This window comes from Bacillus rossius, chromosome 8, assembly GCF_032445375.1.
Source record: "Bacillus rossius redtenbacheri isolate Brsri chromosome 8, Brsri_v3, whole genome shotgun sequence".
NCBI classification, from domain to species: Eukaryota; Metazoa; Arthropoda; class Insecta; order Phasmatodea; family Bacillidae; genus Bacillus; species Bacillus rossius.
The window spans coordinates 69,958,086-69,983,297 of record NC_086336.1 but is presented as its reverse complement, the minus strand read 5'-3'; the positions used below and the strand labels follow the sequence as shown (position 1 = coordinate 69,983,297).

General features: G+C 36.6%; 1 protein-coding gene across 1 annotated transcript in view; it reads left to right on the top strand.

Moving 5' to 3' along the window:
- LOC134535231 (leucine-rich repeat-containing protein 40-like) overlaps nucleotides 1-25,212 on the top strand; it is a 69,892-nt gene that overhangs the window by 43,257 nt on the left and 1,423 nt on the right. Inside the window, exon 12 of the mRNA XM_063374296.1 lies at nucleotides 2,911-3,015. The gene's annotated coding sequence lies outside the window, so the exon portion shown is untranslated. The remainder of the gene's footprint in view (nucleotides 1-2,910; nucleotides 3,016-25,212) is intronic.

The window sequence follows — 25,212 nt, the reverse complement described above, 5'->3', positions numbered from 1 at the left end:
CAGTAACCAATTTTATCTTTCTAAATTGGTTCATAAATAATGAGTATTTTTCGAAGCTACTTTGACTGAGGTAGTACCTATTGATCCTTAGCAAATTAAATATTATAGCTAACTTATACATTTAATTTAGATTATCTTTACACCATTTCATATATGATTGATCATTTTGATTTTGGGGATTCCATTAATACCAATGGATATACCATTTCAATTTAATTGACTTCATTTCTCTTTACAACTATTTCAATGACAATAAATTAAGCACATGCAGGTATAGATTTGAGTGTTGAGTGCTTTTCACATGGACAGCTATATGTAGCCCTTTTGTGTGTGAATTCTAAACTAAATCTCTTCTTGTTGTGTCATGAGAAGAAAGCCGTTAACATTGTTTGCAAATAAATTATTTAGTTATGGGTGGTACGTGTTAGTAGGTATATAATTTTTGAAAACACTGGACACTTGCGAGAACTTGATACTTATAAGTACTTACTTATAAAATCTAAATGACGCCACATTAGTAGATTGTGCGGGTCGCTAGTAACTTTATAAAATAATGCATTGTTACATTTGATGACATAGCACTATCCTCAAAGTTTAACCGATTGTGTTATCAAAAGAAATTGATTCTAATAAATTTTTTAATTTACTTTTTGAATTCTAGTTGCATGGTTAGTGTTTTTGATATGTATTGATAGAATCAAATGTCTTCCAAAAAATTAAAAGATGTGAAAATTTTGTTAAATAATGTTAAATTACAGCCAAGGTGCATTAAAAAGAGTAATTTACTATTATTTCAATAGAACAAATAAAAATGAATAATTTTTCTGCATTATCGTAATTTATTAATTTTTTCATTTAGTATAATTATTTAGGTATAAATTCTCTTTCTACAGTTACAAATCTCTACGAAAATTATGTCATGTAAGTTCTACGTGAAAATTTTAGAGGTTGTAACAAATTACCTTCAAAAATATTTTTAAGGGCAGCCAGTAAAAATTGTTGAATTTTTTAACTGCGTAGAACTACAATTTTTCCAAAAGCATATTCTACATAATTTTCAACTGGCTGAGAAACATACATATATTTTAATAAATGGTTTGTTACTCATAAACGAATGTTGTCCTGTTTTTTTTTAGCTCTAGGTTTTTCTGTGCCAACAAAACCAATATTAGTCCAACATTCATCTCTGAGTCATCATAGACTCCCATGGCAGGAATCTTTGGGATCTTCATGAGTGGTTTGTTATCTACAGGGGAGGGAGGTTAACTGCAGAGTCTGAAGTGTACATCTGTTCTATTGGCGCTTGGTGTCTCTCCAGCAAGGTCGCCGGAGACGGACACAAGGACTGGGAGCCGTAGAGAACCAAACCCGGGGCCTGCCTCGCTCGCGAACCATGCTCCTTTGTGACGGGTGTTCTCGGAAGTGTGGCAGCGGGGAGTGGAGGGGGTGTGTGCGCCGGTTGATTGCTCTGTTTGTCTGCCCAGTCGGGCGCTCATCAGTATTCGCGCTGGGGCCCGGGCCGGCGAGAGGGAAAGCGACGCTTCCTAACAAGAGGCCATTGTGGCTGGCTGTGTATGACCTCCTCCCCTTTATTTGGAGGGGGAAAGTGCCATGCCCACCCCCACCCCAACCCGTCTCGCTTGTCTTTTGCGAACTGCTCGACGCTGCGGTGTGGAATGCAAGGACTCATTCCACACCAGCAGAAAAAAACTTGCTCGTTAAATATCCTATCTTTTCGCAAAATAGTCCGTGAAGTATGAACAGGGACGGAACTAGGCTTTCTTGCGCCTGGGGAATAAACAAAATTTATTCATCCATTTAAAATATATGTTAAATTTAAAGTGAAATGTTATCTAACCCCATATGATTATTGACAATGAGTAAAATAAAATTTTTAGTAGATATTGTATGGTTATTTTTTTCTGTTCACTTTTTATTTGACACTTTTTGTAATCTACAAAAATTTATTTCGACCCATCCTGCACCTTTTAGGTCTATCCCTGAGTGTGGGGAGGTACAGAGTGTTCCTGAGTTGATTAGAGGTGAGGATGATGGAATAATTATTTAAAAGGAAGAATCATGGAATGACAGATGTAGGGACAGAATTTTATTTCAGTTCACCCGGCTGTGCTCTGGAACCAATGGGGTGCCCACATTGCCTGCAGCATGCACCCTGTAAAACAAACCGAGGTGGACAGGCCTCAGGAACTAAGGAGGAAAGATGTGGCTTGTTTCTAACAGACAGGTTTTATCTGTCGTGCTAAGCTTTTGTGCTTTTCTTAAAGGTTCATTGGTTGTATCCTATAGTAGCAATGAGAACTGTAGGAATCAGACTTAATATAATACTTTTTTATTGAAATTTATTAGAGAGACCCAAAAAGTTATAAAGTAATTTTCGGTTGGATTTTAATTTGGTTGGATGCCCCAGTATCCAGAGGCAAGATACATACTGTGATTGAACAAGAAAACCCCCTTTCAATGTAAAGCTTGCAGTCGTGATCCCAACAAAGTTTTCTGACTCTTTGTACGTTCTCTCGAAGCATGACTGATCGTACCTCATTACCTGAACAAGGCCTGCCTTTTACCCACTGAAGTCAGTGAGACTACCACACCTGAACTTACCGAGTTCAGTCTAGGTTAGGTCACACAGCTTACTTGAGTTTAAAGTGTGTTCTACGGTCGGCCTACTGTTACCGTCGTCGCAGGCAACGTATACAACTGTCCATTAAAGTACATTTGACTTCAGTCTGATGCTGGCTCCAACTTTGTCCGATGATGACCGCTACTTAATTGGCATGAGTGTTTTGGCTCTTCTACTTCTCTGGTTTGCCTTTTAAAATGTGCAGTTGTTTCTGGGTTATAGGGTTAAGCCCCTCGTTTCTGTAATGTTTTTTCCTCTCTGTGTTGCAGAAGGACATGTAACGAGGGCAGAGGGACATCTCTGTGTTTCGTGAGCATCTTGGCATGCAGCGCGGAGTGCACATTCATGCATTTTCAACCCCCGTCCCATTGTTGGTGAGTAGCGATCATTCTAGCGTTCCGTGCTGTTTGTACCTGCCTCCGTGCGAGGGCGCACCAAGGTGCTACCTGCTGGAGATGGTAACACCCAAGGGGCAGAATCATTGGGCACGTGAATTATTGCAATAGCTGATGTATAACTTCCATAACAACTAGTGCAATTGTCCCCTAATGTAATGTCATGGTAGGAAAAAAAGTTTATTAATTTCCTTTTATTGGGCTCGTTAAATTACTTTATTTTTTGCGGTTAAGTTAGTTGGGAGATGATTTATGAATTATAATAAAACTAAATTGAAAGTTTAAAATAGGTACTACATGCACCCTTTTCCCACTCACAGCTAGAACACAAAACCATTTTCTCCATGATGGGCTGATATTTCAACTGTGCAATGGAGAGCGGCTAGTTTTCAACTTAAGCAAGGTTTTGTGTTAGTTGCAAACTACACAAATACCCATTAACTGATTTTATATTATTACTGTTTCTTAGGAAAGAAGTAGAAAAATATTAACCTCTTGCAACAAAATTGCCCTCAGCAATTGAGACTTGCTCAATTAATTTTATTTGGAATTTGGTGAAGGAATGATGAAATTTGTAGTTCTTACATATTTGTGTTTGTGATATGCCATCACATAAAATTTTATTGCTAGTCAAAATTAATATTGTAATATGGTCGACACATTTTTCTTCCCTTTCCAAATGACTTATTGTTCTTAAATTGTTGTTAAGTTACAAATTATATGATCACTAATATAAAATTTCTAACCAAGAGAGGATTACTTTTTCCTAAATTATCAATCTACTTTAAATTATGAAAGTCTATATTCGATATTACTTCAAATTTTACTGGTGTTACTCATTTCCAGCTTTCATTATACATTATTAATATTCTCAATTATTTTATAATTAATTTGAAACGTTTTTTTTTATCTACCTAGTTTATTACATTCACACTAAATATAAAATATATATTTTTTAACACACTTATATTAGTTTTTTTATGTTGTCTTTATGCAAAATTGACATTAATTTTATATTTTTTCTGTGGAGGGGGAGGAAAGACATCCCATTTGCCTTATGTTTGAAGGGGTCGTGTTTTCCCGGGTGCAGGGCTAGAGGGCACAGGATGGGTCGAAAAATTTTTTTGTAGAGAACAAAAAGTGTGAAATGAAAGGCAAACAGAAAAAAATAACCATGCAACATCATCTAATATTTTTGACTTATTATCAGTAATCGTATGGGTTTAGTGAAATTTTACATATAATGCAAACAGATGCGAAAAATTTATGCATTGTATGTTTATTGCTGTTGGAAAGGGCTGGGGGAAGGGGTGTTTCTGAACCCCGGGCGCAGGATAACCTGGTTCGAACCCTGATTGAATAATACACATTCTTTCAATTGGTTGGCTATCTGAGCGTTTGTCGTCCTGAAGTTGCGCTGATTGTGCCATCGAGGAAGTGCACGTTACTTAATTCACTCAGGACTACACGGGACGCAGAGCTGATCGAAGGCGGAGTGAAGTAACTTGTCTTGTAGCTCTCCGAGTAGAAAGTCCCTTCGGCCCTGCTATCAGCGCGCGCCTCGGGGACGGACGACCTTGGAGGTGGCACCTCTCTGATAACGAGCGAGCGGGGGGGAACGAAAGACTTTCAGTTCCACCGGTCGGCAGCACTGCAGTAGTGCCTGAGCCCCGTCGCTGGCGGGTTGTGTCGGTTCAGCTGTGGTAGGTCGACATGGCGATGCGTCGGTTCACGAGACAGTCCGCACAGAAGTAAATACACTCAGTGCTTCCCTCCCACCTAGTATCTTCCTCCTGGACTGTGGTACGTATGCAGGAAAAAATACTTGTTTTAGACATATTTAAAAAATTTAAATGTCGTGTTTGCTTTACAGTATTCTCACTTTTTATTTAAATATAAAATAAAACTACTACAGTGACTAATTCAGATAGGTTTGGGTGATTTATATTAAGTTTCTTTATTGAAACCAAACTAGATTGCACAAAAGGATCATTATGTATGATTTTTTTGCTAACGCATGCCATTAACACCTCAGTTTTCTCGGTTAAAATCTGTGCTAAGCCATTGAGAGGTTTGCATGCTATTTTCCATGCTATAACTTAAATAGTTAAGTGCATAAGCCACCTCCCAGCTAGTCTAAAATAACAGTCTAGAAAATTGGCTGGCCTGAATACATTGTCACCAAAATCTTTTTTTTGGATTTTTGGGTGCAGCAGTTTTCTTAGGCTGGCCACGCCTGGGCAAGATAGGTGTTTCGAACATACCGCAACCTTCACTTCTCACGGGCCCTCGTGACTTCTGGACCTTGAAGTTAATACACGTCAATGACTAGGAACAACATTCATGTTTGACTTGGTAGCAGTACTGCTGTACGCTCAGGGTCACCCACGCGTGACTAACACTGGGGAAGAGTACACTGCAAAATGATAATGGTGGAGAACTGATTAAAAAAGAACATACCTGTTAGGATTTTTTGATGATGACAATATGTGATGCTCATAATATTTGTGTTCTACGTCGCACCTGAGATAGTCATGGCAAGGTGATTCTGTGGTGGTTTACCACTGCCCTCTGAGAGATACAGGTGAAAGGAGAACGCAGTCCTATATCCTGCCATTAAGTGTTTCTTCAACATGAAAAAAAAACTGCAAGGATTTTACCAAGGATGTTTGGGCATCCACTCAGCATCCGAAGAATTCTTTGAAGGAAAGTGTTTTTTTAATTGACCTACACTTTGACCTCCAAGCAGTTGACTGCAATTGTGCATTAATTTTTTTTTTCTTTTCGTATGTGGTCTGCCTGACTGCTTGTGCCTAGTGTGGGCAGGTAATCGTGCATTGTCTGACCTACAGGGCACAAATTTCTGTCTGTTTGACATCTTTCAGTCGTTACGATAGAACAGATTAGGTAATAGCGTGGAAGGCCTTCAACCCCATTGCACCAACCGTTAGGAACACTGATTCTCGCCCAACCAACTATTTCTGCCAAAAAAGGAACTGGCAAAATACTAAAGACAAAGTTAAAAAAATAAAAGTGACCAGTGCCAATGTTTAGTGGGGAAACAGTAGTGGAACTAATTAGAATTTAAAATGGACTTGTAGGTGGTTGCCTTACACACACACATACACACAGAAACTATCCGGCCATTCTCTATAAAAACTAGATTCAAATACTGCATTAATCATTTTAAATATATTCTTATGCCTTTTAAATAACAAATCATAAAGATGACTTCTCAACTGAAATAAGAATTAACGAGTGTTTATACCCTGTAGTGAAATCAAGGAATTTCTTTGGAAGGTAGCTAAAAATTAATAATAATAATATACGTGTATTCTCAAAGACTAATGGGTTGGCAGTGTGATATTTGGACTGTCAAGTTTCAAGTTCAATACCAATTTTATACTTTTATAGGGACCAGTGATATATGAAGTAAATTAGCAAAATGGAGAAATAACAGTAAATTGTAAATACTAAATTTTAAATACCTAATTCACTTTCAGAACTATTTCATATGTACTGTGTGACATACCTCTAATTGAAAAGTGCATTAAAAAAAACACAGTAAAATGGAAATAAATTAAAGTAATTGATGTTTAATAGTGTTCAACATTATGTAAATGTAATAAAATTGTTCATTACTTAGAAAAATCACACTGCTACAGATAAAACACTTAGTCTTATTACTTATGTGAAAAATTTATGTATCTAATATGTACTTATTTATCTATACTAATAGTAAAACTGTTCGAAGCAAAAAGTTTGTACATTTAATGAAATTATGGAGAAAAAAAAATTCGGAAATGGTTATTTACATTATCAAGAACTCAATAATATATTTTTAAAAATATTTGTGTGTTTGTGTTTGAGAATCAATTGAAAACTACTTGACAGATTTTTATAAACTTTTTCTTTTATTGGAAAGTTCTTTGGCTAACTTGAAAACTAGGCTATTTTAACTTTTTGAAAATTTAAACTGTAAGTTTGGTTAAAAGGGTAGGTGTGTTTTTAAAACAAAAAATTTAACACTTCATATTAAATTAGAATAGAAGTTAGAAAATTAAATAACCTGCATTTACAGTTACGTATTGCTTTTTTGTTTATTAAAATTTTTTTTTAACAGGGGTGGAAACAAGGTGTCTTCATTTATTAAAAAAAATTTATCTCCTAAACTAATTAAATAACACGAAAATTAATAAAGAAAAATAAAATGTATATTTACAAATCTACATACTATATATAATATATATTATATATATTATAAGGGTTAGAAATTAAGAATGAACGATAAGCATATAGAGTTATAAATTGAATTTTTTTTCAGTTTTCGGGATTTCGTTTTTAAAGGTTTGAAAAGAGAGTAAGTTTTATAATATATTTAAAAATTCATATTTTCATAGCAAACAAAGCTGGATTCAGAAATCTTAGCATAAATACCGTAAATAATTATTTACGTAGAATAATTTTACCATTTATTCGATATTTGATGCCAAAAGCAGTGAAACGGGAATGCGTTAGTTTTTATAGCAATAAATCATACGTCCAAGCAAATTATGATGAAGGTAAGAATCTGAACAAGAATAACTTACAAAATTATGATTTAATATCATGTTTTAATCTCTACTATTTTTTTCTATATTCGACTGATGAGGGATGAAAAGGCGGTCAATGGTATCTCAGGAACTAATTAAGCAGGATGTAAGTTATGTGGTGTGATTTATAAACATTCAAAATCTACCACATTTTTTTGATGTGATAACGTCTTATAAATCGATAAACGCCGGCTGCACGCACAAAAAATTGTCACGTTCCGCCTGAGCCGAGCATGCAAGAACTGGCCAACCACAGTGTGAGGAAATCTTCTATAATATCAAACAGGTTAAGGCGGGCATTTTAACTAATTGTTCGTGATTATATTTAAACAAATTATTTAAATTAAATTTGCAACAACTGTAAATAATATTTGAAAATTAAAAAGTGTGCAATTTATCATCAATGTTTTCTTATGACGTTATCACGTAAAATTATCGTCCGTAAACCGACATTACAGATAACCCCCCCTTTTTTTAATAATTTGCTGAAGTTATGATCAAATCAAACTTCATTAAAGATATTGGAAATGATAGATGTATAAACCTACCTTCACCTACCTACTCTTATTCAATGTTTTTTGAAATATCGCCTTTTAAGTTGTAACAAGTGTTAATATTAGTTTAAAAATAAATTAAATTAGTATTGGCAAGAAAAATTTAAACTTTATATAGATATAAGTTTTTTATAATTATTTTGGAATTCACATCTGCCTAAAAAAGGAAAACATGAAATAAGTTTGGTTTTTCTTTGGTAAACGGATGTTTCCATATTTACCTAGTACTGAATTTTTACATAGACATCCGTGTGAGAAGAGAGGAGAGGGGAAAAAAATTTGGGGGTTTTATTTTTATGCTCATAAAAAAGAAGGGTAAATAAATGGATGTGCACTGTAAAAATAATGACACGAGTCAAAAGAAAACAAAATAAAAAATGGTAATGGAAATGACGGGAGTATGAAGTTATGCTCTACCGTACGTAATATCACTGCAGGACAAAGTGAGCACTAATGAGGTGACTGTGAATTGTAAATCCCTCGGGATGACAGCATCGACTCCCAGTCCAGCGCGATGGGAGACGCAGCGAATGTTTTATGCATGAGAGAGAGTGTCCGAGCCGTAAGGAGACGCTCCTACGGCGACGAGAACACGGTGAGTCATAGCCACGTGAGTTGCTTGCGACGCGTCTAGCTCCCTCTTGCTAGTGGGCTTGCAACCGGCCTGGCTCTGTGGTGATTACTGATTAGTATGGACACTAGTTTGCATTCCTGGTTTAAGCTCAGAAGCAGTGGGATTACTGTACAGTACAGTTGCTCTTTTATTGTAAAGTATTATAAATGTCTTAAAATGATAGTAAGTGCTACTTATTTATTTGGTTAGTGGACAACACATTAATGTTGTTTCCGAATTCCTCCTAAAGGAATCTTCAGCCCAAAAGATCCTTCAAAAAGCATCTTAAAATATAAAATATTTTGGTTGACCTCCCGAATAGTTGTATGCAGCATTCTTTCACTCTCGTCCTTACGTGCATTCTTGTGGCCTTTAAGGGGGTTGGTGGCACTACACTTTAGTCAAATGTAATGGGTGGTCAGTTGCTTAGCCAGCAAATTGCTGTCTACACCATTTCATATTTATCTATAACTGTTAGTGATAAACTCGAATGTGTGAAGATTAAAAATTGTCTGAAAATAGAGAATATTGAAAATTGTCTGAAAATGGAGTGTGAAAATTTGCAAACACAAATATATGAGAGCTGAAAGTGTATTTCATTGTTGATACACTTGGTGTTGTTAGCATTGAAAGAATTGAATATCATTTGATGGCTTGTTTCTCTTTCATTGCAGCTCGTATATTAAAGCATATTTTGGTTAAGGCTGTACTGATAAAGGACGGACAGGTCCTTGCTATTCAGAAATGTCGTAAGTCTCGAAGCATGCCGTACTTTCTCGCTTCTCTTGCTTGATGAACGTGTGATGGTGGAGGAGTGTACCAGGGGAGGGGGGGGGGAGTAGCCTCGAAATGCTCTATCTTGGGAGCATTGTGTGATTCCTGTTGCGATGGTTTCTTTGGAAACAAGGTGTGTGTGCCAATTCTAATGTGTCAATGTAGCCTTAATGGAAAATAATCTCTATCAGCAAAATGTGGACTACTGAAATCCTTAATATTATGTGAACTACAAATTATACTAGTTCGTCTTGATGTTGGCAACAGAATATTTAATAAAAAAAACTATTTTGAGATTTTATTCAATGCAAATCAGTGGAAGATTTAAGGCACTGAAGAGCAGTAATTTTTCTTTAAACAGATCAGTAATTTTGAAATTTGAAATTCATTGTCCTTTGATTTTTTTTTTAAATTTAATTTCAGCGGGTATAAAATAAATGTTGGGGTCTGCCCCAACTACAGTGCCCTCAGAATGTTTATTCAGCACTGCGGGGAACATCTGCTACACAAAAAAAAAATTTGTAGCCTAAATATAATTTTTTTTTAAAGTAAAATATTTTTTGGATTGAATGTTTCTTCAGAACTTCAATTTCTGTATTTTTGGTCATATTTTATTTTATTCCTGAACTGTTAAAATATAAATTTGAGTTGGAGGTATTTTTTTAAGAATCAAATTTAAGGTGCTGATTTTAGAAAATGTTAATTAGATCCATCACTGTTTTTTTTTATAAAGTTGAAACAGTTTTGTTTTGTTTTTGTTTCCATTCCTAAAGTATTTAAACTGTACATTTTGTACTATGTGACTCGACAACTAAATAAATTAAATAATTATTTAACCTTGGCCAAATGCAGGATGTTTTCTCGCAGGCACTGAGCTAGGAGACAGTTCTCAGCCCTCCCAGCTTATTTCCATCCTTGCTGACCCTGCCTTGGGGGAATTTTCCTTACCGACTACTTAAATTCTTGTTAGTCTTTACATACCCGCGAGGACAATGTGCGGAAGACAGTGGATATTCCCAGCATTTAGTTCCTCCTGCGTCGCTACGCTGCAGTGCTTCTCCCGATCCCGACATCCGCAGAAGAGCGATGGCGCCCGAACCGAAGGCCGGCGAGGCCCTTTCGCGGTGCGAGAGCATTGTGTGTGTGGGCGGCTCAGCGCATGCTCAGAATCCTGACACGTCGTCAGCTGCGGCCATTGTGGCGGTGTTTGAGTCAAAGGCTGAATTTGAAGACAATTATATTTCTGAGCCTGTGCCCTAGTAGCTACATCTTTACTGTGTGTGTTGCTTGAAGGGGGAGTTTTTGTCAGGGATTGGTTTGAATTGATTTTTTTTTTCGGGTTAGTGTGCATGCATAATGCCCCAGCTACTGAGGAACATCCAAGGACCCTAATAATGTGTCATAAGTCTCCTTGACAAAGTGGCCTTCTGTCCGACAATAGTTCATTCTTAGTGCCTGTAATGACTGTATCTTTGTATGTGTTGTGTATTTAGTCTTGCATTGTATCAATTGAATGGCATCCATTTTATTTATAATCTAAGTTAGACCAGGCCAAGGTATACTAAGTTATTTATTTATTTTATTTTAATTTTATTGACTTATTTTATGTGGTGAAGTTTGTCCATATATACCATTACCTATTTTTTCATCTTTTGAGTATTTGGTGCACAAAAAGGTGTTTTTTGAAGCCAGTTTTAAAGGTAGAAATTTGAAACAAAAACTTAGTTGTGAAAAATTATATTTTAGCCCAGGAGTCTCCGAACTGTTCAGCTTGAGAGCCTTGCTGACTCCTCCACTACGCCCCAAGGGCCAGGACGTAGCCAGCTCATCGTACCAACACTGTCAGACCGGCAGGTCGAGCACTGGGCATGTCCGGATCCAGTTTGCTCCAGATTAGTTTGGAGACCCCTGTTAGAGCCTAAAGCTGTCGTGAAAACAGATTGTGGATCATATTTCTGTTTATTTCTCAGCTCCTTTAAATTTAAGTATTTAGTTCTCAAGCCTTTCCGGAATACAGACCTATCAATAAAAATTTTAACATGACTAAATGTATTAAAAGGTCCTGTTGCTGATCAGTTTTAAATCCAGCCATAATCAGTTATCTAACGCAGATGAAAGTTTATGCTATCATTTTGTGTTGTCAAGTTCTGCGCTGCGAATATTTCTTATGTCATTGGTTACTTACAACCTTTGAAAGTGATTAAGAAACTCTTTGGTGAACAACATGTTGCAGGAGTTTCGGATTACTTCGTGGATGTTCTGTAAACTACAAACAATTTTGTCTTCTTGCCACTCGAATGTGGCACTTCAGAGCGAGTGTGGCACTTCAGAGCGAGTGTGGCACTTTGGAGCAAGTGTGGGACTTTAGAGTGACCCTTGCCTCAGGAACAGGCTGTAGCTCGAAACACTGCAACCTTGTTCCACCCTTGTGACCGGACTGACGCTATTTCCGTACTCTCTAGAATTCTGAGCCAGTGAGTGGTAGAAAATATACTGCCACAGATTAAAAAAATTGGAAGTCTTGCGATTGGACTTTTATGATGTTCCTCCATATTTATACATGATATCCACATTCAGCAAGGTTGAAAACTGTGTTCTGGTGCACAAGTTAAAAGGGCGTATGCAAAGTTCTGGTGGGGGCTGGATTGTCTTTATTTCTTTCAGAAAAATTGCAAATCATTTCACAAAATTTTGTCAGGGAAATTTGCAATTTCGGTGTTGGGAAGACATGGAAAAGTCAGGGAAATTTCTCTACAGATTTGTGTGGACAACCTGTTACACAAGTTTATGTGAGTTTAGATGAGATGTTGTTGCCTGGGAGGTGACTCGTAGTGAGGTTAGGTAATGGACGTCGCTGGGTGTTGTCTAGCTCTGCTGGTAGCAGCGATGCCTCTCGGCTGGGGGCCCGGTGTGTGTTGGGACAGCAGGACCCACATGATGGGAGCCTGTTGCAGGCTGTGGCGAAACTAGGGCACAGCACTCTGGCGCTCCGTGCCACTTTCATTTCAAACTGGGATCGCTTGTTTCAAGTCCATGATTTCAAGCAGTGACATTGTCCAAGTTGCATACGTGGCGGCTACTTCAAAGGCACCAGCTTATCTACTGTGCAATCCGTGCATGCTCCATATTTTATTCTTCTTTTGCTAGTTTCATTCCACTACAAGAAGATAAGCCCCACTGTTCTTTTATAAAACATCCCGGATGCATACACACGGTATTCAAGCTTCGTCAATCCGTGTGTTGACAATGTGGATTGTTGGTTCCTGGGTCCTGGGTTTGGGGTCAGCCGTTACCGTAACAATGGTCACGCCTGTCAGTAACAAACCAACGTCACTTTAGGTGAAAATATAGTAGTCAAGAATACAAAACATGCGGAACTGAAAAGTGTGATAGAATAGCAACTTCTCAAGTAGTCATGAAAATAAAAATAAAAAATACAAAAAAATACATTTTTATTTTCCATTGTTGTTGAATATTTCGCTATAACTTATTTGTTTAATTTATTCTAAGACATACATATTTTTTATAAAATAAAAAAATATATTTTAATTACCATTTTTATTTTATCATGTAGTTACATTTTGAATGTTTTACTATGTGTGTTGCACCAAAACACAGTGTTGAAATATTTACTATGTTTTGTTGTTAGACAATAATGTCAACACACAATAATTCCAGATATTCTAAACAGTTGATTTATTGTAAAGTTATCAATTTTATTTTTTAATTAGATGGTTGAACTGTAAAATTAAATTTTGTTCATTGTATTTAATTATTTTTCAACAGCATTGGTAGACACACGGCCATAAACCAAACTATTCATTATCTTCAGTAAGAGCTGCTACAAAATTATTTTTCTATTATTGAAATTATTTTTCTATTATTTCAGGATAACTTATCTGTCAATAAACAAGGTTTATGGAAAATTATTTTACTGCATGATTAAATTTAAACATTCTTATGTGACATGCACCGTAAACAAGTTTTTAAATATATATTTTTTGTCAATTTTTGCTTTAGTAGTTGTATGTACATTACATAAGTTTTGCAATCTTAGTATTCTCAGTTGATGACCTGTGTACGGAAATATACTCCATGTCTGTCTCAAAGATATAATTTTTACAAATTATATGAAATTAAATGTCACCAATATTTTTTATTGATTTATAATTTTTTTTTTTAATTTTTTTTAGGTGTCTGAGACTTTATGCCTTTCATTAAGCAGTATTCTTGTAAGGTAAAAATTTTAGTTTGGGGGGGGGGGGGGGGGGGAGTTATTATTTATTTGGTTTTAGGTGACCAAAGATGCATATTTAATAAAACAAGTAATTTTAATGATTTTTTCCCCTAGTTGGGATGAGCGAGCCTTGCGGTGCAGGAGTTGGCGGAAGACTGTAAAGACTGTAGTTTGGCCTGACGAGGAAGTGTCTCTGCCAGGGGATCGGCCGGTCAGACGTGCGATACTGCACGGTGCGTGTAGTACCTGTTAGTGCTCTGTCGCGCAGTCCTGTTGGTTACCGCGATCGTGCTCGCTCTCTTAGCTCACGCGACGACGCGAGGCTTCCTGGTTCCAGAGAGGGAGAGAGAGATGGACTGTGAATCACTTTCTCCACCCGCCCCTCCCCTCCTCACCTCGACCCCCCCCCCCTTCCCGGCCGCGGCAGGTGTGGGAAGTGTTTCAAGGTCAGAGGCGGCCACTTAGCAGGTTGGCTGTTATCTGCTGTGGGCCCGCTTCCCCTCGTCCCCCTCCCCCCTCATGAGGGCGACGCGGTCGGCCGCTCACAGACCTGCAGGCGTCCCCGGAGGAGACTTGTCGCACGCACTCTCTCTGTCTCTCTGTCTCTCTGTCTCTCTCTTTCACACACACACTTTCTCTCTCTCTCTCTCTCTCTCTGTCTCTGTCTCTCTGTCTCTCTCACACACACGGTGACCTCCCGGTAGTCCTGCTGTGAGGCTCCTGAAGAGACCAACAAGTTACATGCTTATGCAAAAATTAGTCAACCAGCGAAATAAAAATAAAATAAGTTATTGATGTAGCTGTGTATGTAAAATTAAACTCTATATTAAGAAAAATTTATTTAACTGACATTCTATGTTCCTGAGCCATCTAGCGGCTGAACTGTGAACCCACTGCCACAATACCGGCCAGTGTGTGTTCCACTTTGAGCCTAATTTTCTCAGTTCTTAAAGGTTTGTCTGTTGACCCATTTTCACGTAACACCGTCTTAAGTTTCTATACAGCTGTGTTGTAATAAAGGAACATGTAAATTATAATTTTATAGTGGAATGTATGTTTCATTATACTCTGGAAAAAATAATTTGTAATAAATGTGAAGAATACACATTGTGGGACCTGTAGAATGACAAGTGCACAGCCGTTGGGTCTAGCGTCCAGGTCTCCTGATTGGAGGTCCAATTCCAGCCAGACAGTCGTCTTGTGCAGTACGAAGTACGAAGTACGAAGTACGAAGTACGAAGGTGGACGACAAACAACACTTGGTCCTGAACCCAACATTTCCCACACATTACAAAAACTGTGAAATACAGCCGTAAAACATTTTCTGAACAGACAACAGGAATCATAACTTCATGAAAGTGAAATTTGGAAATGAGTGGATTAAATTTTTTTAACAAATGTTTGAAAAATAATAGAGTTAAAGAAAAATGTAAACCAGGAAAATGTTTGAAAAAATTGATTTTTTTTTTTTTTAGATAAGTAGGCTATAGTGGTCTAGATTCTCCACTTACACCTACATTTCTTAAGTTGACACATTGATTATTCATTCGTACGTGACGTAGCAATGTGAGGCATTCACAGATATATTAACCAAGTTGTTTAGTAATGCTGTAGCGTGAACTAGTCGCCTTGATCTCTACTAGTGGCAGGTCCAGAGGTTCATCTGCTGTAGGACTGAAGGTCGGATGAAAGTTTTCATTGAAATCCTGTGTTATTCATTCGTAACCAATTTCTATGATTATAATTTGATTGCTGTATTTCATTGTTGAACTGGAACTAGGTTTTAGTTTTACTAATACAAGCCACTATGTAAAAAAAAAAAATATCTAATGCCACATATTATTTACGCTTGCTGCCACACAAAAAATAAATTGTTATATATATTTTTAAAAAAAAATGATGTATTAGAGGTATGAGAAGAGGCATTCTTCTGGTCCCCCCCCCCCCCCCCCCTTTTTCCCTGATACATTCAGATCTGTACTGCCATTGCTGTCTTGGCTTGAGAGCTTATGCCTCACCTTGTGGCTGTCTGTTATTGCTATAGGCATAGCATACCAGCATGCTAGTATTACTGTTGTGGCAAATGTATACTGCTATGACATATCATTTACATACATCAAAAAATAATGAAATTTTTTTGTGGATTTTGGTATCGTAAGATATTGTAAGTTGATGCTTTATTTACAGTTCTAATTATCTGTGTGCACTCATTTGGAAACATGAAGGGACACTTTTTCATGCTCTATTTCTTAACTCTTAAAGAACTTTGTCTTTGATCCAATATTCTGCGATTGTGCAAGTTCTGTAGTTGGCACAATCAAGCGGCTCCCGTTTGGATTTTTCGGGTGGATTCCGAATGTTGCCCTTCCCGTGCTGCCTGCGTTTTTTAGTTTGCTCAGAGGTTATTGTTACTGTACGTTTTCACGTTTCTTGTTTTCTAGCGGGTTACATTTCCATGATAAATTTTTGAAGAAGAGATCTTAATCACGGATGGAAGATGATATGAGAGTCTCTTTAAACACTTCTATTCTCAACTGTATTTTCATATTTCTATAGAGCAGAATGCAACAACTTGTTTTGTATACCGTTGTACTGTATATTAATTTTTGTTTAGTATTCCTGTCAAAGCTTCGTTGGTGTTGAGCGGTTGGGCGTGTGCGCGGGGCCCGAGCACGTCGGATTAAAGACCTCGTGCTGAATTCAGTTTGAACCGAGAATGAACTCCTCGTAGCCGGAGCAGCTTGTCAGGGGGTTGACCTTGACCCCAGGCAGTGACACCTCGCCAGCCGTCACGGCTCGGAGAGCGAGGTGCGTGACTCGGTCGCTGTCGCGGTTCCCCGACCCCGGTCGGCCTGGCTGTTCTCCAGTTAAGTTTAAAGTACTATTGAATATAGAATTTCATAATTTCGAGTAGGTTGATAATTTATGAAAAAGTAATTAATTCATGGTTAGAAATCTTATGCTAGTGGCCACATAATTTGTAACTTAACAACAATTTTAGAACAATAAGTGATTTGGAAAGGGAAGGAAAACGTGTCGACCATATTACAATATTAATTTTGACAAGCAATAAAATTTTATATGATGACATATTTCAAACACAAATATGTAAGAACTACAACTTTCGTCATTCCTTCACCAAATTTCCAAACAAAATGAAATTATATAAAATCAGTAAATGGATATTTGTTTGCAACTAACACAAAACCTTGTTTAAGTTTGAAACTAGCTGCTCTCAATTGCACAGTTGAAGTATGAGCCTATCATGGATAAAATAGTTTTGTGTTCTAGCTTATGAGTAGGAAAATGGTGTATGTAGTATTTTAAACTTTCAGTTTACACTAGTGTAATTGTCCCCTAATGTAATGGCATGGAAGGAAAAAAAAAACATATTAATTGCCTTTTATTGGGCTCATTAAAATACTTTTCTTGTGTGTGGTTAAGCTAGTTGGGAGATGATTTATGAACTATAATAAAACTTGTTTCATGGCCATCTGTCCATCTTCTTGGGCACCTCTCGGCTGTCTCTCCTTACGACCACGTCCGCGGTGACGTGCGGGAAACCAATTTTTGGTTTTGAGGTTTCAATATTCTGTACGAGGTGACTTTCATCTCTGCTTCTCTCCTCTTGCTTTTGCCCGGATCTTATTTTCCTGACGGAACCTGCAACACTCTCTGTTTTGAATCATCCTATCCAATCTGTTAGTGTGACTTAAGCGTGAAGAACATAGTTCCAAGTTTTTTTTTAAATTTGATATAGTGAGGCAGCAGTTCCTGAACTTTTTCAGCCATGCAGCTCTCTCGGAGCCCCATGAAATGTGTAGTGCAACGTACCGACTTCACCATATAATTTAAATCACTTTTCAGTACTCAAAAAAAATATGGGGTTGCTCTGTTAAATCCTAAAAGAAAAAAAAGTGATTTTTTTTTACAAAAAATAAAACCATAAATTGGAAAGAATAAAACTTCTAAACTTTTTTTTCCTCAACCTACAATGAACTAGTGCAGTGGACTCAGTATTATTTTAGTTGAAACTTCACAATGTTTCTTTACATTATTCTGGGATCTTTGAAGTACATAATAACCATCCTTCTGTATCAAACGAATTACCTAGGACTATAACTCCTATGTAATTTCTAGGGACTATGAAAACACTTTGTACAAATGAGAGTTTTTAATTAATGTTTCAATGACTCGCAGGATCTCACCAGTCATGTCAAACAAGTAGCAGGTTCTCGGGCAGGAAGCGAGCGAGTTTAGCGAGAATCCAGGCGCTCTTGTTCTTGTGCAGCGGGACGTGACTAACACTAATTAGTGTCCTTGCTCCTTGCATAGGGATCTTTTTTTTTGTCGTGCTCGCCTGGCGTGTGATTGGCCGGGGTCGGAGCACGTCCAACTGCAGTCTCACGGCTCCCGTGAGAACTCCGCCGCGATCAGGCGGTTTAGAGTCGGGCCAGCGCGTGAATTTTCATGGAGTGGTTGGTTTTGTTAACCAGCAGTTTCAAATTGTTAGCATAAAGCTGTCCAGGGGCTTACGTCGGAGGACATACGCTCCTTAAGTTGTCTGGGCTTCCTTTACACAGTAAGAACCATGGCAGTGTTTAGTGATCATTCATTGCTTTGACATTGCTGGGGCTCTAATATAGAGATGAACTTCTCCATTTTCTGACTAATCTAAACACACACACACATTTTATTTTTTGCTAGCTGTTTTCTCTCAGGCTAGAAGCAGTTCAAATAAGAAGTTACCATCTTTTAGTGTTTTGACTTGGAGCAGGTGAGAGACCGGTTGGTTAAAGTTGAGTTTATTGCAGTTTTCGGCAGATCCAAGTAGACATTGGATATAAAATTTTTTACAGTATATCCATTCACAGATATTTAATTGAAATTGTAATGTTTTGAGCTGGAGACCTACAAAATTATTTCTTTTTTTTATTGTCATACATTCATTAAAACAAGAATTGACATAGTTTGACCGATTTTTTTCCCAAGCAATATCGCAGTTTTACTTAATAGGCATTTTAATATTTGTCAAGTATTTAATTGTTCAACAAGATAATTAACATCAGAGGATTTATAAAAATTTGATCAATAATTTTTTTTATGCAATTGGAAAGACCAATTAAATCATGTTTTTTATAGTTCCGAAACACAAGAGATGATTTGTTATTGGAGGGGAAATTGTCCATGATAATTTTGATATTTAAGGTAGGATGATATAAGTTTTCTTTAATAAACACTTCAACTGCTTGAGTTAATTTACATTGAGATAAATTGGAAATACAAAGATATAAAAGATTTTTAGAGAGCTGAGTTTTGTTGCAATGCAAGTGACCAATGTAAACATGTAAACATGTAAACTTAATATGCTAAACAAGTGCCAGACATAATTAATTAGGCATGTGGTCATCACAGTGGTTGCTGCCATAATGAGGAAGGGAGGTGTTACATGAAATTTGCAATAAAACAATTGAGTTTGTTCTATTGAACATTAAATCCTTATCACACAGTGGTTTGAAGTTCACTTAGACGAGAAGGAAAAAAATGTTCGCGAAATCAGTAATCAAAAGCAGTATTGTGTAACCCTATCATAACATTTGTGTTTTTTTTAAGCTTACTCGACTACCTTATTACAAAACTTTTGCTAACACGAATAGAAACATTTGATCCCTCATTAAGCTTAACAGTGGCGAGGCGTGAGGTTTACATGAGGGGAAGCAATAACTCCGTTCACACCAAAACATGATGAGGTTGGGGGGGGGGGGGGGGTCTGGGGGCCCTCCGCCGGGAAAATATGGATTTCAAGGTACAAAATGGTGATATTTAAGTAGTTTTCTTAACTGAACATTGACTATTCCACAGGTAGAAAAATTGACATTTTTTTTAAATACATTATTTTTGAAAAATAATGATTGACTTACATTATTCTGATAGTAAAATACCTACTCTACATTACTTATATACTAAGTGGGAGTGGAGTATCATCGTACGCCCACAAATCCCCCACGCACTGCCAGCCAACAGCCCGCGGGAGAGATGCGCGCGCCCCGAGAGACGACAGCCGACTGAAACGCGACATCGCCACCTATTTTTTTTTTTTTTTTTTTTTCCTAACCTAACTAAAACCATTGAATATATATAATGTATAGAAGTCGCGAGCCCAGGTTAAATTTTCTGTCCGGTTTCGCAGAAGAATTGTTGTAGTTCCAAGCTCCGCCGCTGCGATCGCTTCAATCGCTGGGTATCGACAGCGCACGCCCCTAGCGGTCTTAGGGCGTACTAGGTTAACCAGCCAGTCACCCTCCCATATACGGGAAGCTGGTATCAGCACCGTTCGGCGACCTTGACGATAAGTATTCCTTACCACTGACTTTGAGAGCCACGAAACCCCGGGAGAAGACAGTTACTTGGATCACTGTATCGAGGGATTGTGTACCCTAGTAACGTGAAAATTAGCTCCTAAGAACTTTGTATCAGGCCTTCAGTCCGTGTTGAGTTTAAAATATGATTTAATTTAAAAGTTAAATACCTACTTATTTTAACTTTATTTCGCATTGATAATTTTATAATTTCAGACATGCTGAAGGGTAATAAATGTGCGTACACGGGTTGTCAGAATACGAGGATCGGTTCACAAGGCACATCAATGTTCCGTTTTCCAGTTAAAAATAATGACAGGGATGTTGTGAATTATAACTTGCCAATTTTGTTTTACATTATTTATCAGTTATATACTGTGTAAAAAAAGTTGACGCAAGTATGCGAGGAAAGTCCTAATTATTTAATATGAATTAGTAAAGAATTCTTTTCTATTATATTTAAAATATCCACGTTTTAATTACTTTAAAAAACTAATTATATTACAGCAACCACATATTTTTAATTTCATCATTTTGACTAAAACCGAGTGAACGCTAGTTAATTTTCGATGTAAATTTTAATAAACGCAAAGTTTTAGCCAAGTATTACCCACGTCGTCTGTCATAAAATGCATTTGTTTGGCAAGCGTTTCAACAAAATTTTAAGATAGATTGCAAAATGTGCTTAAGAAATAACTAAACAATTAATTATTTGTGAGTAGATAGACTGCAGCTGCATTAGTATTTTTTGTTTATTACTTTACAATATTAAGATGTTAGTAGCTTAATGATCGCTGTCAAAAAACGTCATGTGAAAAATTTTGCGTTTATTTACCAGAGAACATACTTTTTAAGTGGATTAGTGTAAGAAAAACATAAGTTCGAACTTTTGTTTTATACAAAAATAAAAACAAAAACGTGGTAAACATTGGTCCACACAACCACCTCCGTACTTTTTTTAAGTAGATAAAACTGTATAAAATACTTTGAATTCTACCGTTATTACTTAAGTTATGAACAATTTAAATTCAAAAATATTTTATTATGTATTCAGAAAAAAAAATTCACCTGGAAGACACTTATATTGAGATTCTAAAAATTAGGTACGCATTTAAACACGAGTGTTATAGACTTCTAGCCCAGTCAAAGTATATTTTGTGCTCAAATTCAATCCGTTGTTTATGATTTTGTGTTTCAATTGTTCAGTGGTCTGCACGGAACGTCACATCAACAGTCATGATAAATAGGAAATGATAATGTAATTGACATATTTTGGGCAAATAGAGGAATCAGTACCTCTTATCGGCTATATGACTGTGTAGTAAGAATCCACCATTAAGAACAAAGTCAGGGTTCTCCAAGTCCAAATTCTCCCTCGTCACATAAAACATGTACAGGGTTGCTTTCTTGGTTTTGCGTATCCCAGCTTCGTCAAAGAGAGCTAAATGAAATGGAGCCAACTCATACTGCATATACATGATCAAGTCATCCTATTTTTCATCACTTATCGTTATCCTCTGGAAAACTAACAAATGATAAATGAGCTATTACAATTGAATGTAATAGTGTAGCTAATATTCGCCAGAGGGAGAGCTTGATCTTTTCGTGTCAATGCTTGATTAGAATTTTTCCAACATTACTCTGTATTGATTGCTCGCCAATTACTATAGCATTGAAAAAGGTAACTGTGGCATCCCCTACTAGTCCAGTTGCTATATAGATGATTTGTTGTGTTCCAGGAAATGGTGGGTGATTATTTAGCTAAGCAGAGATCTTATATTAATCTGTGGCATCCCTACTTCTTCGATATTGTCAGAAATCTAGTTGTTCAAAGATATAAAATGAGTAGCGCATAACTCTTCAATGATGAGCAGATGCAAATGCAGTCATTCCCAAGGTCCACTCGCTCAAGAACTTGTTAGTGAATCCTCGTCCTCGTGTGAGGCTTCCAACAATTTTCATGTTACGCATTTAAGTCTGTTCTGTGGTCTGTCTGACCAAACGCTATCAGTTCTTTTCTTTGAGAAGTAACCCTGACATGTAAAAATGTTTAATTCTGGGGTCATCATGGACTCTAGCTTAAACATGTCTTGTAAAGTCAAGTAACAGCGTTTGGCATACAAGAAGCACGGTTCACAAATATATAGGTCAGTTGCTATAGGAAAAAGGTTTGAGATAAATAAAAAAACTCATTTTTTAAGTGAAACTATCTCAAACAATATTAGAGAAATGAAAAAGTGAAAATAATTTTTTATAGGATTTTTAATACTCTTTCATTTTTTTATTAAAACCTTTTTTCTTTTAAGGTTACTCATTTACGAGATATTTTTTTAAAAATCAAAAACAAATGCCTTTTTTTATAATCCTTTCTAGTTTCTGACTACCTCACTTCCTATTCATCATGACTTTTGATTTTAATTCCCCTGGACACTACTGAATACGTGCAAAGTGTAACAAAAATATCGGATTTAATTCGAGTACAAGCGAAATGTTAGCATATTTTGACTGGGCTATTTATTCTCTCATTAGAACTATGCTAGTTTGAAAGCTTTCAACAAACGTTTCTGACAAATAATCTCAGTCCTGACATATGACAGTTGATTATTCCTCTGCGTTTTACACGATCATATTTTTACATATTTCACAGATGATGAAACAAACACGTACATTTTCTAACGAGTCATTGATTTATAAACTTTCCTCTATACGTGTCAGTGATTGCACGTGTGTAAGTCGTTTGCTAAAGCTCGACAATGAAATATTTTACATTAATTACTTACTAATGAGATTATTTTACTTAACGTATAAAACGTATACGTAACGAATACCTAGGGACAATAACACAATAGTTTTGTTAAATGTCATTAGATGGCATTGTGCATGTTTCGTATCGTTAAGAATGTACGGAAGTAAAAGTTAAAAAAATTTATACGCAATGGAAGAGTTTTATATACTGATATTTAGAATTAAATAATTCTTTGAAATTTATATTGTACTCTGTTTTATTTTTTTAAAGTTGTTAAGTGATATTTAAATTTATTATGCATATACATATAATATAAGGTAAATACAGCTGTGGTATATGGGAACTTGCACGATTACAATTTCGCTCAAAATTACTGGGCATCATTTAGCCACAGTTTGTTTCACTTAAGATGGCTTTAGATTACATTTATTGCAACGGATTAAGTCTTTGGCCGCTGAATATTTTACTGTAAAATAAACAAAAGTTATTAATACATGATTAGCTAGTCTTGCACTACATGAATATGTGTTAGTTTTGTTTATTGCTTCACCAATTCTTAATGCTTCATATAATTCATATGTCAAAGTCACAAATTTCGTTGTACGAACTGTCAAAAATGTCACCTACTATGGTAGGATGATTATGTGGCTTTTTTTACATTGAAAGTTTTTGTGCATGTAAATAAACACTTCAAACAACTCTAGAATACAGAGAACTGTTTTTCGCTAGAGTTTTATACACCAACTTAACTCAAAGTTACTGGGCCCTCATTATTTGTAAATTATAAAGATGATAAAATAGTACGTATAATCATTTGTTTGTGGTATTTTTATTTTACTTCCACCCATTTTTAATTTTTTTTTTATTTGACTTGAAACGCAATTTAATGCACTGTGTTGTATAATGCTCCTGAAGGAGAATTTACAAACCAACTTTACTTCTGAAAAGTATAGGTAGTAAATATTTTTAAAATTTTGTATAAACTTTTTTTTAGATCTAGCCATGTTAATAAAATATTAATTTATCACTGCAAAATAATATTCACTGCACGTATGCGAACATAAATATTATGTATGTACATGTTTACTGTTTAGTTATTTCTTTGACATACAATATTTTTCCCCGATAAAAACGAGTTTCTTGTGTTAGAGCTTACTAAAGTTTTTATTAATGCATGACTAAGTTCGTGCACAGATTTACACTGATCAACTATTTATATAACAGTGTCTGGTATTTTATAATTTCCTCTTTGCATACATTTGGTTTAATTTATATTAAAGTGGATTCTATGAGGTACTTTAATTAATTTGGTGAATAAAATATTTATTTTATTTCCAATTGGACCGATTTTTATTCAAATACAATATTTATTACACCATCTGGAATCCAACACCAATGAAGTACTGATATATGTGGCTCTTTTTAAATAATTGTGTAATATTTCAAGGAATATTTTTTTGCTTTCGGTTCTTTAAACAAAATACATTTGTGTTCAATATATTTACGTATCGTTTTGACGAGCATAACCTCCCGCCTTGTCAATGCGCTGGCCCTCCACACAGCAACGGAAACAAAATACAAAAGATAGAGAGAGAGAGAGAGATAATACGCGCGCGACCTTGAGACAAGCGATACTATAGCGCTCTAGCGTGGGAGACACTAACCACGAGTGCCTTCTTTTCGAAAGCAGAGCTGTCTGGCGGGGGAGCTTGCAACTACCTCAGTTTTGATTCCAAAACTGGCAGAATAAATCGTATCCCCTCGCGACTTCTATAAGTTATATATATTCAATGCTAAAACTAAGTGTATTTTGGAGGGGTCCGGGTTAGGGAGGGACCTAGGTGCGTCTCAGGCCGAAGCCTATACGCCTAGTCATGCTGGGATTAGCCATGCAAGGAGAGGGTCGCATGCATCATGTGCTAGGAGGGGATTGGCTAGCCATGGCAGCGATTGGCGCCATGACTAACTCCCCTCACTCTTAAATCTAGACTATAACTAGAGATAGGTTGGGCCCAGGTAAAACCTGCATAGACACAGGGAAAACCCTGGGCACATTCATGCGGGATGCAAATTGGCATGCATTACGTGTAGGAGTTTACAGGAGACATCGCCACCTGCCCTGCCGAACTGTGGCGGACATAGCCGAAGCAGTCGGCGGAAAAATTCCACAGTCTGCTTCGGCCATGTTCGCTCCAGTTCGGCAAGAAAGCGTTACCTTCGTAGCTTCTACCGCGTATTTTTCCAGCCAATCCCCTCCCTGAACCTTTGTACCATGCCACCCCCCCTCCCGAAAGGAAACTA